Here is a 14,727-nt window from a genome sequence, read left to right as displayed (position 1 = left end):
AACCACAATCTCCCGCTCTGGAGGTGAGTGCCTTGTTCATTAGGTGTCGTGTCCTATTGCATTAAACACTTTTGCCTCTTCTTGTTTATGCTAAACATGGCCACAAACCAGTTTATCAGTGTTATCACGTGCCATACTTAGTCAGTGATGCTCTAAGGGTGCCATGATTAACCATTACTTCCTGTACGCAGCCTTGGAAAGACTGGGGTTGCAGCTAGTCTAGGCATGAGTCATATACCTATGTTCATATTATCAATGTTGCTATGGCTTATCACCTCAAGATGGTTTGAATATAAAGATAGACATCTACAACTAAGTATAAGAACTATCCATGTGTATGCAAGGATAAGAGTTATCCTATTACATGCATTCTTAGAGGATTTCATAGCAATTATCTATTTTGGTAATGACAACTTGCCAGGCCACCGAACCTAACCCACTTCTAGATCGGTGGATAGAAGAGTGGCATGGGATTTCAAGGAAAACACCTGTATCTAAGATGATTTTATTCGAAACAAAAAAGTGATTTTATTCCTTAAAGGTGGTGCTACTTTTTAATTTAAAACAAAAAAGCACCCTCTTCTCCATTGACTCTGCGTGGTAAGTTTTGCCAAACCCAGCGCCAGAAATCATGTTGGGGCACACCATCTCAATATTATGATCATGCATTCACTCATAGACTTCAGTTGCATACGATGCATGTGAGGTAATTACGTTCAGAGAGCAGGTCCACTTGTCGTCGATGCATGTGACACAATTGCATTGACAGAGAAGGACATCGTTATTTATACCAAACTTATCCAACTTAATAATTTCTAATTGAGAAATCATAAAATCATTTGCACTTTCGAAGGCCAATATATATGAAACTATAGTCGATGAGCTAATGGCCTGAACTATCAAAATATCTGGTGGTTTCGTTGCTTCATTTGTGGAATGGAGTCGTATATGTGTGTTTTGTATTGCTTCACCATGCCCCTCCAACAAATTATTTTAACATTTAATTACAATGATTATTAGTTTTAATGCATTAAGACATTACTCTAAAACTCATTGGAACAAAACCTACAACCCATCATATTTGATAGGGGTGGATTTGGCGATAGGATGAAATGTTTGGACTTAATGCTATGATACCATTTCTAACATACCCCCTAAACCTATTTTGAGAATTACTTAGTAGGCTCTCTTTCTTTTAAATTTTCTTCAGTTAAAGTTAATATTCAACTGCCGACACAAGTAATATTATTCCAACATTACATGAAAAAATATTATCCATGCAACTATACTCATATTCATAACAATTGGAAAACATCAAAGTGATGAACCAAATACAACACCTTCTATGCTTTACTGGATCCACGATGTGGGATTTTAGATTCATTTATAAGACTTATATATCAAATCAACCCCTAAGCATAATTTACAATTTGGAGAAATGAATTAGTCATGGCATGCAACCGACAACATTCTTCATTGACTCCACACAAGAATTAATGGAACTTTATCTTTAGTATACTGTAGCTAGCATGGCCATGAAACATGATCATAGTCCTACAGGCATAGTCAAAAGTGTTATTGACATAACCTTTATGTAGCATTTAGAAATATCTAAAATAGCCACATTGAATGCAACTCCTACGAAACATAATGCATGGCATAGCTAATCACTACCCTAGACTATAAAATTTAAAGCATTACGCCATAATTATTCTACATGCACTAATGTCTCATGCATAAATATTTTCCAGTTTAAAACAAAGATATTGTTAGCACTCCAGGAACTCTTCTAGGTTGCAGATCAGAGATGTCTGGTAACATATAATCTTCAATATTGTTCTCTGAACTATTGGAATAAATGATGGTTTGGATCATGTTAGATAACCATTTCAGCTCTATTCTCACTCAAGACATGCATGAACACTCTCACCAATACAAGGCTTTAGACCACTAATGCTCAGTAATTTATATATTCAGTAGATAGATGGAGAATACTGTACCATCAGATTACATACATAAACATAAATGAATGGCTAGCTACAGGTAGCAAAAGAGAATACTAACTGTACTGGCAGATGCATATATGACCACACATGAATGGCTAGCTACAAGTAGCAAAGAAGCTTGCAAATCTAATATATCAAAGCAGAGATAAGATGACAGTTATATGGCCTTAGACACAAAGAAAACATGAACAAACTGTTCAAGTGAAAGCATAGAACAACAAAGAGATTGGACATTGAACATATAATGGCAAAAAAGGCTTATATAGCTTAGAATGAAGATAAGAAGCTTGAATGAACAAAGGAGGAATAATCTCAAAAAGTCGAACCCTTGTTACATTTAGTTTTTAGCTATTTATAGCTCTTTACAATGATGCTGAGCCTTCTGAAGCTTCAGAGGTCTTGATCTATCCCTTTGTCTCGTTAACTGTTTGATTCCCTCAATCAGCAAGAATGGCTTGGAGGTTTTCCTCTTCTGATAGAGGAATAATCGCATTCAGATATTTTGGGTAGTTTCTGCACTATCTAAGAGCTCTCTCATGTCAGAGATGCTCCACAATCATTTTGTTTATTCCGTTTATGTCGTGCTATGGTTCCATGATTGTTTCAGGATGATTTGGCAGTGTTGTGTTGTCTATGCTCCTAATCACTTTTGTTGTGGGCTAGCTGTGCGTGCTTGTTATAGACATTTTTGTACCTTACAGCATGAAGCATGAAATGTCCATAATCTAAGGGATCCAAAGTCCCTAAACATGTTGTTCCCACCCCTAGAGGAACAAGGTCAGCAAACCACAGCACTGAATAAAAGTTCTCCACCTGAAAACACTCAAAAACAAGGCAATTTTGGATCATGTCAACTGCTCCACTGAGCATCTGCGCTGAATGTCAACTGCTCCACTGTCTACCTATGCTGAATGTCAACTTCAAAGAAGGCTACCTGCGCTGGGCGAGTTGGGACATGTGGCATAGTCATTCCTCAAGGTGTCAATGCCCAGGAAGCTTCCAAAATGACACTTGGATCAAGGAATTCGACTGGTGATGAGTAAGAGGGTCTAGATCTCCAAGTGGAAGCAAGAACCTCCAAGTGGACTCAAGAACTGAAGAATAACTGAAGTGAGAGAGGACACTAGTCAGCTCTCAAGCTGACTCATCCTTTCTCCAAAACTCCTATATATAGAGCTCTCTCATGAGGTCTAAGGAGGCTGGAATCTTGTGAATGCAAATAATTGTTGTTGGTTTGAGTTTAGAACTATTGGGTGATTTTCTTTGAAGGAGGTGAAGAGGAGATTTCTTTCTGCTGGGAAGGTGATGCTGGATTGGGCCTTTTATGGTTGTATCACTTCCTGAACTTTACTTCCTCCATTAATAAAGCATTTGGGGTTCTTCTATATGCATGTGTCTCAATGATGTATTGTTATACTTGTGTATTTGATTTATTCTAATCATTGAATCAATTATGAATGTATGCTTCTTGTAGTTTCCCTTTCTTGCTATTTTGCAGGATCTTGGTGTAGCTGGGCCAGTGAAAGAGCAAGGAGCTGGAAGCAAGCAGCAAGGAGAGAAGATTGGATCAACCATTAGCGAAAGACATCGGTTAGTGGATCTCTTTCTCCCCTATTTTACTTTCGTAAAGAAGAAATCTTAGATAGCTTTGCTTCGATTGTTGTTGAGGTACTATCACCCTTAGAGTGGGATAGGGTCATTCCGTATTGGATACTTTTCCCAACAACAAATTGGCGACCATACTGGGGATCCTATCTTGTTGGTTGTTCGTGTTTTTGCTATTCATTTCCTAAACACAGGAAGTACCGAATCGAACTGCATTTGGATCTTTCAAATGCAAAGTAGAGGGCAACTACTCTAGCTCAGTTTCTGGGCATGTTTGTGATTTGAAGAGCTGATCCACAAGGACTCTGAACAACTCCTAGTGATATCTTTTCATCCTCCAAATTACCCTTTAGTGTGTACTTGATTGATAGCTTTTGATTTGGCCAAAAACTGTGGATTTTTGAGCAATCTGTAACCCGGAAACCAAGAGAAACGAGAGTTTCTCTCTTCATTGCAGGCACTGTGAAGGCAGTCTGCATTTCATCGTAGGTCCCAAAGGGGCTACCTGTGCTGAATGTCAAACTGACAGTGTACTACCTGCGCTGAACCAGTTTTGCCTTGTGCAACTGGGGTTCTCTGCTTTCTGTTGCCCTGTTTTCATCCCTGTTTTTGCAGCCTGTTATCAGTCAATGTACCTATCTGAAACCACCTTTCTTTGCCACTATTCCACCTCAGTTGTATAAAGAAACTGTATTTGTTCTTTGTGTATTTCTTACATCATTTGCAGTTTCCCATATCGAAAGTGAACTAGTCTTGCTGTGGCCTCTTAGATCTAGACCTGTGATAAGTGTCGTTTTGATCTTAAGAGTTAGTTTGTTTGCTGTTCATAGCTGATTGAGCTTTTGCTTTCGTCATATGGTTTGAATTTATGCATTTCTAGTATTGAAACAAGTAAATCTTAAGGTGTCTTTTGATTTTGGACAAAGCTTGTTTGCTTTCACTTGAAATTGAATTCAAAGTTATACAACAGCTTTCTTTTTGTAGTACATCAACATTAAGAAAGAGAAAAGAAATACCTGCATTGTGCATGTGCATTTTGACAGCTTGCATGTTGATTTAGGAAAAAGTGCATTAGTGTGTGCTCTATGATCTGTGTGAAAAGATGATGTCTTTCTTTTCCCTCAGTAGTTAAGATTTTCAAAGTTGAAAGATTGAAAAGCTTGCTTATCATCTTAGACTGCATTTAGGAAGTTTTATTACACATCTCGTGGTGATCCATAAAGGCAAACTGCTAAACAAGATCAACTTAAAATGAATTGAATTTACATAACAACGCTTTGAAACATAACGCAAACACATAGAGGTCTAAGCTAGAGACGTGTTCCGGCGTCGTTAAACGTGATATCTTAGTGTTGAGTGGTTGGGTGATTCCTCCATGGTGAAGCGATAAGTATCAATACGGACTTGTGCTCCCACGTACCGTCGCGTATATATTGGGAGACCCCTATAGGAACAAAGCCTTTATCCATAGGAAGCCGTGTCGGCCGCCCTACTGATCGCAATGCAGTGAACACAACATTCATGAAGATCGACCACTCGTACCGTAAAACGTATTCTATGGTTTTGCGAAAAGTTTGGCACACCCTCTGCCTAGATCTCCAGAGTAGTTTCTTTTGGCCTTTTTCAAACTCTATAACTGAAAAAGTCCATCCGAGCATTTGTCACTTCGGGCTCGTTAAAACATCGAAGGAGACTAGAGTCATCTTTAGCTTTTTCTCGACTCTTAAAAACTGAAAAAGCAAGTTGTGTCTAAAGCGTCGTTATAAAATTTATTTTAAACGGAACATAATCACCTCCTATTCCTGCGTTGATCTGTAGGTTGAGAACATGGAACGCACCAACCAAGGAATTCCACATGATGGAAATCCTAGTCCTTTCTCCTCTTGGGGAGAAGTTGGTGCGCCCCACATGGCCACATTGTCGCTTCCAAGACTGACAATTGGCCTGCCAATTTGGCTATCCTCAACCAATGTAGTTCAGAACACCATGGTTCCTGAACAGTCGAGTCAACAGTTAGATCAGTCTAGAGCTACCCACCAGCCTTCTACTCCCTATAACTCTTCCTCCAATCCTTCATCTTCGCAAGGTAGAGCCGGAAAAAGCCAAGCTCCCATGGAGAAGAAGGAGAAGAAGAAGAGAGAGAAGAAGAAGAAGGAGCCTAAGGCGACTGGGGGCAAGCAAAAGACATCTGACAAAAATCCACACACAGCACAGACCAGGCCTAAATCGCCATGTGCCATATGTAGAGGAGACCACTTCCATAGAGATTGTCCCTATATTCCCCGGATACTAAGGGACTGGTCCCCTCGTTTGCACAATTCGGAAGCATCAACCTCTGATAGCCATGTTGAATGCTTACCGTCAACCAGCGAAAGTGAAGGTTCAAGACAAAGAGGGGGAGCAAGATCCCCCTACAGACTGTGTGAAGGCGGTCACGCCATCCACCGTTGTCCCTTCTTAGACGAAGCGAAGAGAGTTTTGGAAGATCGTCCGATTTCATCGTTGAGACTTCCTCCTGGATACAAAAAACTCATGCCAAGTCCTTCGTTGGTTGAAAATACAGCTGGCCCGCTCAAGTGGTCAGCTGAAGCGTCAGTCACTGAAAATGAACCTACTGAATCTAGACCGGACGAAAGTCCAAAGGTTGAAACGGCAGTTGACCCGGTTCTCCCTTCAGAAGTTTCATCTTCAAATGACACCCTCACTGAAGAGAATAAGGATGACACCATCCAGATTCTTTTCATCAACACAGACTCTGACGAGCGTCAGGGAAATGTGCCCATTCCTTTGTCGCAGGAAGGAACATCGTCAAGGTCGTATCTGGCCGTGTATTCAGTCCCACCACCAAGCAACCTGGTTGTGTCCTTTGATTGGAACCAACTAGGCAGACCCCGGTTGCCAGCTAGTATACCATTCAGAATCATAGTCCAAATATACAGAATGGTAATGGTTGGCACTATCATTGATGAAGGGGCATCTGTGAGTATCATTTCCTCTATTGCTTGGAAAGCACTGGGTTCCCCGGTGCTTTTGCCTAAGATAAGAAATCTCTTGGGTTTCGATAAAGGAACCAGTCGACCATTAGGGATCCTCCCCAATGTGCCTGTAACATTGAAAGGGAAGACCGTTCAAATGAACGTGATGGTCGTTCAAGGACCCTTGGATTATAACCTACTCCTTGGACGAGACTATATATATTGCATGGGAGCAATAGTCTCCTCACTCTTTAGAGTAATGTGTTTTCCACACGAAGGAAGAATGGTCAAGCTCGTAGACCAACTTTCATTTCCGGGATCACGCATCGCAAATAGTCACATACCAACCCTGAATGGTCTATTCAATCAAGAAATGTCTCCACGCCTAGTCCTTCTTCCCGATGAATGCGAGTGATTCGGAAAGATGGGACTGGAACCCAGGGGGCATGCATCCTGGTCTGCTTCGGGTAGAAAAAACATTGGGTGTAAGATAGAATTTCCGCGAGAGAATATGACTAGTCCGTACCCCGTCCATAGAGGAAGAGGGGTTGTTCTGGAACAGGATTCTTTTGTCAAAGTTACGTGTTTGACAAAGGTCATTCACCCTTGTCTATTTCGGTAGACATTGCCGAGGAAGTGTTCAGTTTGAAAGATTAACAGAACAATCTTTGGGTAACCTGAAAGAGGTAAGCCTCACCCTTTAAAACAAATGTTTTGATGGATAAGTAGGGGCAGCCTTGAAATTGTATTTTATACCTGGGGGCATGCAACCCTTTTGGAGTGCAAGCAGAGAGCGATTATTTATCTGTTTTTTGGATTAGTCGTTTCCGAACTTGCATAAAGAAAGGAGCGAATCAAAGCTCAGTGAGATGAAGCTCCATAAAAAATAGAGATCTCACAGGGGACATTTCTTATCTTATGACTGGTATATCGAACAGTTTTAGCATAAAGTTCATGCTCGTTAAAAAATAAACGCAAGATCCGAGCAGTTTTAACGTGGTCTTCATGCTCGTTAAAAAATAAATAAAAGTAGTGAGCAATGTTTCCTCCAGAGTTTAAGCTCATTTTTAAATAAAAAATGAACCTATCCCGGTAAATAACTGCTGTGATCGTAAATTTATCAGCCATAAAAGCCTTGGTCGTGTTTGCACCTGCCACCTCCACTGTCATTTGGCCGATCGTTCACCTCCATATGATTGTTTACCTATTTTGAGGAACAGCTGCGAAGAGTGATTTCACCTAGCCATCCTTGTGACACTGCCGTGATTGGAAAATTCCAACCTGTACCTGGAATCAATTGCTATCCCTGTTTATCACTCGTTCCTCAAAAGACGAGTCTTCTTTGAGCTCTTTTCAACTGACTCGTAAAATATGAAAAGTTTGCCGAGTTTTGGCCTTCCAGCTCGTTAAAAGTACCGGAAGAGCTATCCCTCCTCTAGATTTTAATCTTTTTGGACCTGAGGGATTATTGCACAAAAAGGTCAAGCGCTTGTTTTATTCGGCTCGTTAAAATTATTGAAAACTCATCCCTTCTATATTGTTTTATACTTTTTCGGACTTAAGGGATTAGATGACGAAAAAGGAATTTTGGAGTTAACTTTCTGTACCTTTTCAGACTCTCTAAAAATGAAAAGGACCGAGTTTTCCTTATCGTTAGACTCGTTAAAATGATTAAATAGCAATAAACTTGTCTTTAGACGAGAACGAGTTTCCCTATCGCTAGGCTCGTTAAAACATAGCGATGGGCTTGCCCGAAGGGCAGGTTATAGAACAAGCATATGTTATCCTCCTCAAGCTTGACAAAAATAAAGAGGTACTGGTCAGAAATGACTGGGGAAAAATTGGGAGAACCTCAAAGCTTTAATGGTAGCAAGTCGCACTTGAACATGACACTTTTCCTCCGTATCACATTGGGTTGGGTTGTTTCATTCACCGGTCTCATCACCATGGTCTCGCCAAACCATCCACATTTGGGGTAATGCTACCGATCCATCGCATCAGTGTCGTTATATGTTCAAGAGATGTTGTTCAGAAAGAGTCAACCGTGTCCCATCCACTGCCATACATTATACTTCATCCATTCATGACCGCCACCCTGAATCATATGTCACAGATTGTTTTCATCTCCACTAAAATCATTAGCTCCGTTCCGTGTCACTGATGTGGGATTCATTAAGGCCCTCCTTTGACGGATCGCTTCTTGTCGACTTCAGCTCATTATCCAAGAAGTTGATCTAGGAACAACCCCCTCAGTACTTTGAAGCTTGCATGCCTCAATGGCAAGTTTCTCACTTCCGGCGATAGGTATACATCAATGACCTTCGACCAGAAGATTTTGCGTGGTGTTCGACGCCAAGTCCTATATTCACACCACGTGAATTGTACTGCAGTACCTTGAGGGTCATTATCATTATCGGTGATTCCTCTCACGCTTGTTAACTGTTTACATCATTGACCGGTAATCAAGCGATGTCTTTCCGTGTTTGACTTCAGCACAATTCTCACATGGATCGACTTGCACTTAGAGTGAAGATCGAACGAGTTTGAAGACCCCGGATCTAGTTTCATCCATCCGGGCTACGATATATATTCAGAAAATATAAAGACATTTGACATGTATATCATTGCAGCAGATGATCATCCTACTCAAAGGATGATAATTTCAGCAGAGAATTATCAGTCTACCATCAGACGATCGTTTGTTCTATGTACCAAAATTAATTTATAAAGCTGAGCATGGGAATGCCCGCCTCAGCTAGATCATGAAAGCAGAATGAATCATAATGTATTGTATTGTATTTTATTACAGGTCACCTCTCCGCGATTGAATGAACTTCGGATCCTCCTGATAAAGCATTTCACCCGATAAATGACCTCATACTTTAGGGGGCAACTGTTATAGACATTTTTGTGCCTTACAGCATGAAGCATGAAATGTCCATAATCTAAGGGATCCAAAGTCCCTAAACATGTTGTTCCTACCCCTAGAGGAACAAGGTCAGCAAACCACAGCACTGAATAAAAGTTCTCCACTTGAAAACACTCAAAAACAAGGCAATTCTGGATCATGTCAACTGCTCCACTAAGCATCTGCGCTGAATGTCAACTGCTCCACTGTCTACCTACGCTGAATGTCAACTGCAAAGAAGGCTACCTACGCTGGGCGAGTTGGGACATGTGGCACAGTCATTCCTCAAGGTGTCAATGCCCAGGAAGCTTCCAAAATGACACTTGGATCAAGGAATTCGACTGGTGATGAGTAAGAGGGTCTAGATCTCCAAGTGGAAGCAAGAACCTCCAAGTGGACTCAAGAACTGAACAATAACTGAAGTGAGAGAGGACACTAGTCAGCTCTCAAGCTGACTCATCCTTTCTCCAAAACTCCTATATATAGAGCTCTCTCATGAGGTCTAAGGAGGCTGGAATCTTGTGAATGCAAAGAATTGCTGTTGGTTTGAGTTTAGAACTATTGGGTGATTTGCTTTGAAGGAGGTGAAGAGGAGATTTCTTTCTGCTGGGAAGGTGATGCTGGATTGGGCCTTTTATGGTTGTATCACTTCCTGAACTTTACTTCTTCCATTAATAAAGCATTTGAGGTTCTTCTATATGCATGTGTCTCAATGATGTATTGTTATACTTGTGTATTTGATTTATTCTAATCCTTGAATCAATTATGAATGTATGCTTCTTGTAGTTTCCCTTTCTTGCTATTTTGCAGGATCTTGGTGTAGCTGGGCTAGTGAAAGAGCAAGGAGCTGGAAGCAAGTAGCAAGGAGAGAAGATTGGATCAACCATTAGCGAAAGACATCTGTTAGTGGATCTCTTTCTCCCCTATTTTACTTTCATAAAGAAGAAATCTTGGATAGCTTTGCTTCGATTGTTGCTGAGGTACTATCACCCTTAGAGTGGGATAGGGTCATTCCGTATTGGATACTTTTCCCAACAATAGTGCTATGGCTCCATGACTGCTTTGTCATTGATTTGGCCTCTGCTCTATGGTGGAATGGCTCTTTGGGCCTATGAAATCCCTTTAAAATGTAAATAGTGACTACTTTATGTTATGGATAGAAAGCACAACAATTCCAAGAATTCTGGCCCATCTCTGCCCTTTTCGAACTTCAAAAAGTCCATAAACATGATTAATTCCTTTATCGGGTCTGCCCTTCAGGTCATTGTCGCATATCATAGCCGGTCGGTTCCCTCGCTTCCCTTTGTATTTGGAAATTCATGAAAAACTCCGGAAAACATGAAAAATTGCCTTTGGCAGATTTCAAAATATATATATTTCACTTCCTGGAACCTTTTAGGTTCGAGCTTCTTCGTTATCAACGTTGGTCCAAGGTTCCTTTGTATTTCGTTGAATAATGAAATACACGAAAAATTCATTAAACAAGGCTTTGGCGCGGAACTGAATTTTTATAAGAAATCATTTATAACACCATCGAGTCACATGCATGTATATGTAAAGGCCCCACACCTTTTGTTTCCAGCGATGCGACGTGGTCCATCGATCTGCACGCGCGATCGATGATCCACATTGAATTACCAATCGTGGTCACTCCTTCCACACAAAATGCACAAATACCTCCGATTTGCATTCGTCGATTGCGACCTGCTGATCTGATCATCGACAATCGCTAATCAGCAGTGTCCAGCGCCGATTGCCACTACTTGAAGTTCTTTCTTCTTGTTGATTTGTGATTTTCCACTTAGATCTGGGCCGTTGATTGGCTAGATCTAATGGCTATTGTAGATTCTTGAGTTTTAAACCTGTGATAATGGATTTTCATGGTTTTTTGAAGCGTTTTAGCCTCCCGATAGTGCATTTTCCCCTTCCAAGGGCTCTCAACATGTGATGGTTCTGCTCCTTGGATGATCTTAGTGAAGATTTTGAAGATTTTAAGAGAAAATTTGGGACCATTGAATGATTTTAAGAAAACTTTGGAGACTTTGGGAGTGTTTTGGATCCATTTTTGAGCCAAACGCCAACAAAGCTAACACTGGCTCTTTCTGGGGATGAAAGCCTCCCTGTGAGGTTTCAAGAACTACATATCAATGCCTTTCTTGTAAAAAACAAGGTCAAATCCTCCTCCTAGTGTTGCATTGGGCATGGAGTCTATTTAGCATGAAATAAAAACTTGAAAAAAACATAGTTACAATACCAAGGCTTGAAAGCCTTAACTCAAATAAATTTTTAAGAACAACCCATTGACTGGGTTATCAAAAACATATCCTTCCTTTGATGCATTCCTTTTGAGAAAATAGTCACCAAAATGAAAATTGTGTAGAAATTTTGAATAATATGACACGTATTCACAGAGATTATCCCGATTGTACACTATTACGGAATACATGCACAGTACATAATCTCCTCTACGTTGATCATCAATTTAGCAGCATTAAAAACAATGAAACATCAATCGCATGCGCACATTAACACAGTATGTAACCCGGGGAAAGCATACAGCTGAAAACCCCACACTATCTATATATTATAATGATTGAGAACATGTAACAATACATAGTACAATACTCCTCACAAGTACTCAGTACTATCTCCACCTGTTACACACAAACTAGCTCAGATCTGATGCCTCAAATCTCCTCCACTGTTTGCCTGCCTCCACTGCGCAATCCTGCAAGAGAATGAATGAGAATATCTGATCCAAACTCCTATTTACCTTGGCTGATCCAAAATCATGTGAGCAAAAGCTATAGTTTCTTGGTATTGGCCCACACTACGTAGTCCTCATTGGCATAACTCAATCCATGCATGTGCAAAATCTCATGCACAACTGATCGTCACAACTCACCCTTTCACTTACCTCTAACACCTGTCTCTGTTGAGCTGTCCATGCACTGAGTTAACTGATGTATTCTTCAGTTGCTTTATGAGTTAATAATTAGTGAATTAATTAATAATCAATTCACACAACTCATCACTAGTGTATTCTTTAGTTAGACTAAATACAACTAGTTCAACTAAGTCAAACTGAACACAACTCCATCAACTCCACATCCAACTCCACAGAACTCACATGCATGAGTTCTAACTAAAGTCCTCCATGCAATAGCTCAACTAACACATAAGAAACCACATGATTCGTTCTGTCAACTGCATGTGCCACATCCGTAGCTCGAACTGAAGTGCTCCAAGAGAATAAGATAATGTTTAGAGTCCAAATATTACTAAGGGCTAATAATATTTGACTATTTCTATTTTTAGCTAAGTAGTCTAAAAATAGACTCTGATCACTCCGTTGTGAACCAAAAATAGAATTCCATCTATTTTTTCCCAACATGACCAATCATCCATAAACAGCACCCTTCAACTCATAGACCATGATCCATATGTCTAAAAATAGACAGTCTAAAAATAGACTTTGCGCCAAAATAGCCTGCGGGCCCACTTAGTGAAGGCGACTCCTTTCTACTAAGCTCCATCATCTTGTTGCATTCTCAAAAAATTGACCCTTTTTACCTTTCTATGAAAGGTTTCTTTCTCTTGGTCAATGTGCATATCAAACAATTCATCAAAGACTTGCAAAAGCCTATTGATTTTATCCTCTACTTCAAAAACTTTCTAGCATTTGATATTATCAGGAAGAGATGGTCTATATTTCAACTCCTCTCTATATGCTTTCAACCTTCGATGTTTTGATTGGGATTTTTTGTACACCTGCTGAATAATAAGGTCTACTTCATACTTTTCTGGGTCATTTGTGACCTAAAAAGTTAATTTGAAAGATGAATCAATGCATTCTTATGTGGGGGACACAAGGACCTCCTCTGTGATTTGGCAAACTAATTTTTTACGCTGAGTAGAGGCCAACTGATAAGGCTTGGTAATTTCAAGACTGAGCTTGTCCATGACAGCCTTGGGCATTGAATTATGGCTGGCTCCAGTGTTTAGAGGACAATTGTGAAAGATTTCATCATGAATAGATAAAGAAACATAGAATGATGGGGATCTATCTTCACAATTTTCAATCGTTGGGCTGAGAACAATAGCTGGTTGGTCATATTGTAGATTTACATAGTTAGTGGAAGCTTGGATGGCATTAGGCTCAAGAGCCTCAAGGATAGATTTCTTAAAGGACTCATTCTTGACTAGTTCAATCAGAGGCATAAGTATTCTTAGCTTCTGAATTTCTGATTGAAAACTGACAGAAGAAGGGGAGTTGTCGAGGCCTCTTACCTCTATGGCTGGAGCTTTAAGGATGATAGGATCAACTGGTAGTTGCTTCTGCTTATTAGCTTACTATTCTACAGGGACAACAACTTTATGAACAAGAACTTCCTTGACATTATTCATCATCAACCTCAGATTATATTGGTGTTGATCTTCAGTTTGTAGAACAGCTTCACCATCCCATTCTTGGTTGATTTGGTCATTGAATAATGACTTCTCATAGGCAGCTTTGGTTAAAAAAGTGGTGCTTCCTTTGTCTTCCATAAAATGGATCTCATCATCTTCCTCAAATTGCTCTTCTTCCATGACTGCATTTTAAAAAGGATCTTCACCCTTTGGTCTTCATTGGCATCTTTGTTTCTTTGCAAAATCTGCAACTGCTCATTAGCTCTTCTATATGGATTTGGATCTCTAGGAACAAAGGTATTAGGAACCCTTTCTATCGCAGAGTGTTGCTCAACCTTTAGTTTGGAAAATTCAGAGGCTAATGACTATAATCTTTGCAATTTTATCAATCTTGGGATCTGAAGATGATGAAGGCTTTCCCTTCTGTCTTCTTCTATCAGCATTACCTTTGAGCTTTTCTGTAGCCATGATGTTTGATTCTACTTCCAGGGCTACATCTTGCATATCAGTCAAAGAAGCACATTGCCTCTCCGTCAACAGTAAGTAGAAGTCAGAATCAAAGGCATTGGCATAGATGATTCTAGCAGAGGTAGTGGTGGGTTTCACTTCAGTTGGTATCTCGTTGTACATGTGGTTAAATATCTTATTAAAATTAGACAACAGCTCACCATTTTCCCTCTGTAAGCTCCCAAACTCAGTGTAGTAGTAAAGGAGATCCTTCTTATCCCCCCAATGCTTTAGGAATGCATCATCTAAGGCCTCATTATCTGCTATAGATGTTGGGGTCAGTTCCATGAACGATTTTCTAGTGTCTCCATCTAGG

This window comes from Pinus tabuliformis, chromosome 8, assembly GCF_031772625.1.
Source record: "Pinus tabuliformis cultivar Carrire ecotype Pingquan chromosome 8, CPIR1, whole genome shotgun sequence".
Classification (NCBI taxonomy): domain Eukaryota; kingdom Viridiplantae; phylum Streptophyta; class Pinopsida; order Pinales; family Pinaceae; genus Pinus; species Pinus tabuliformis.
This window is presented reverse-complemented; position numbering follows the sequence as displayed.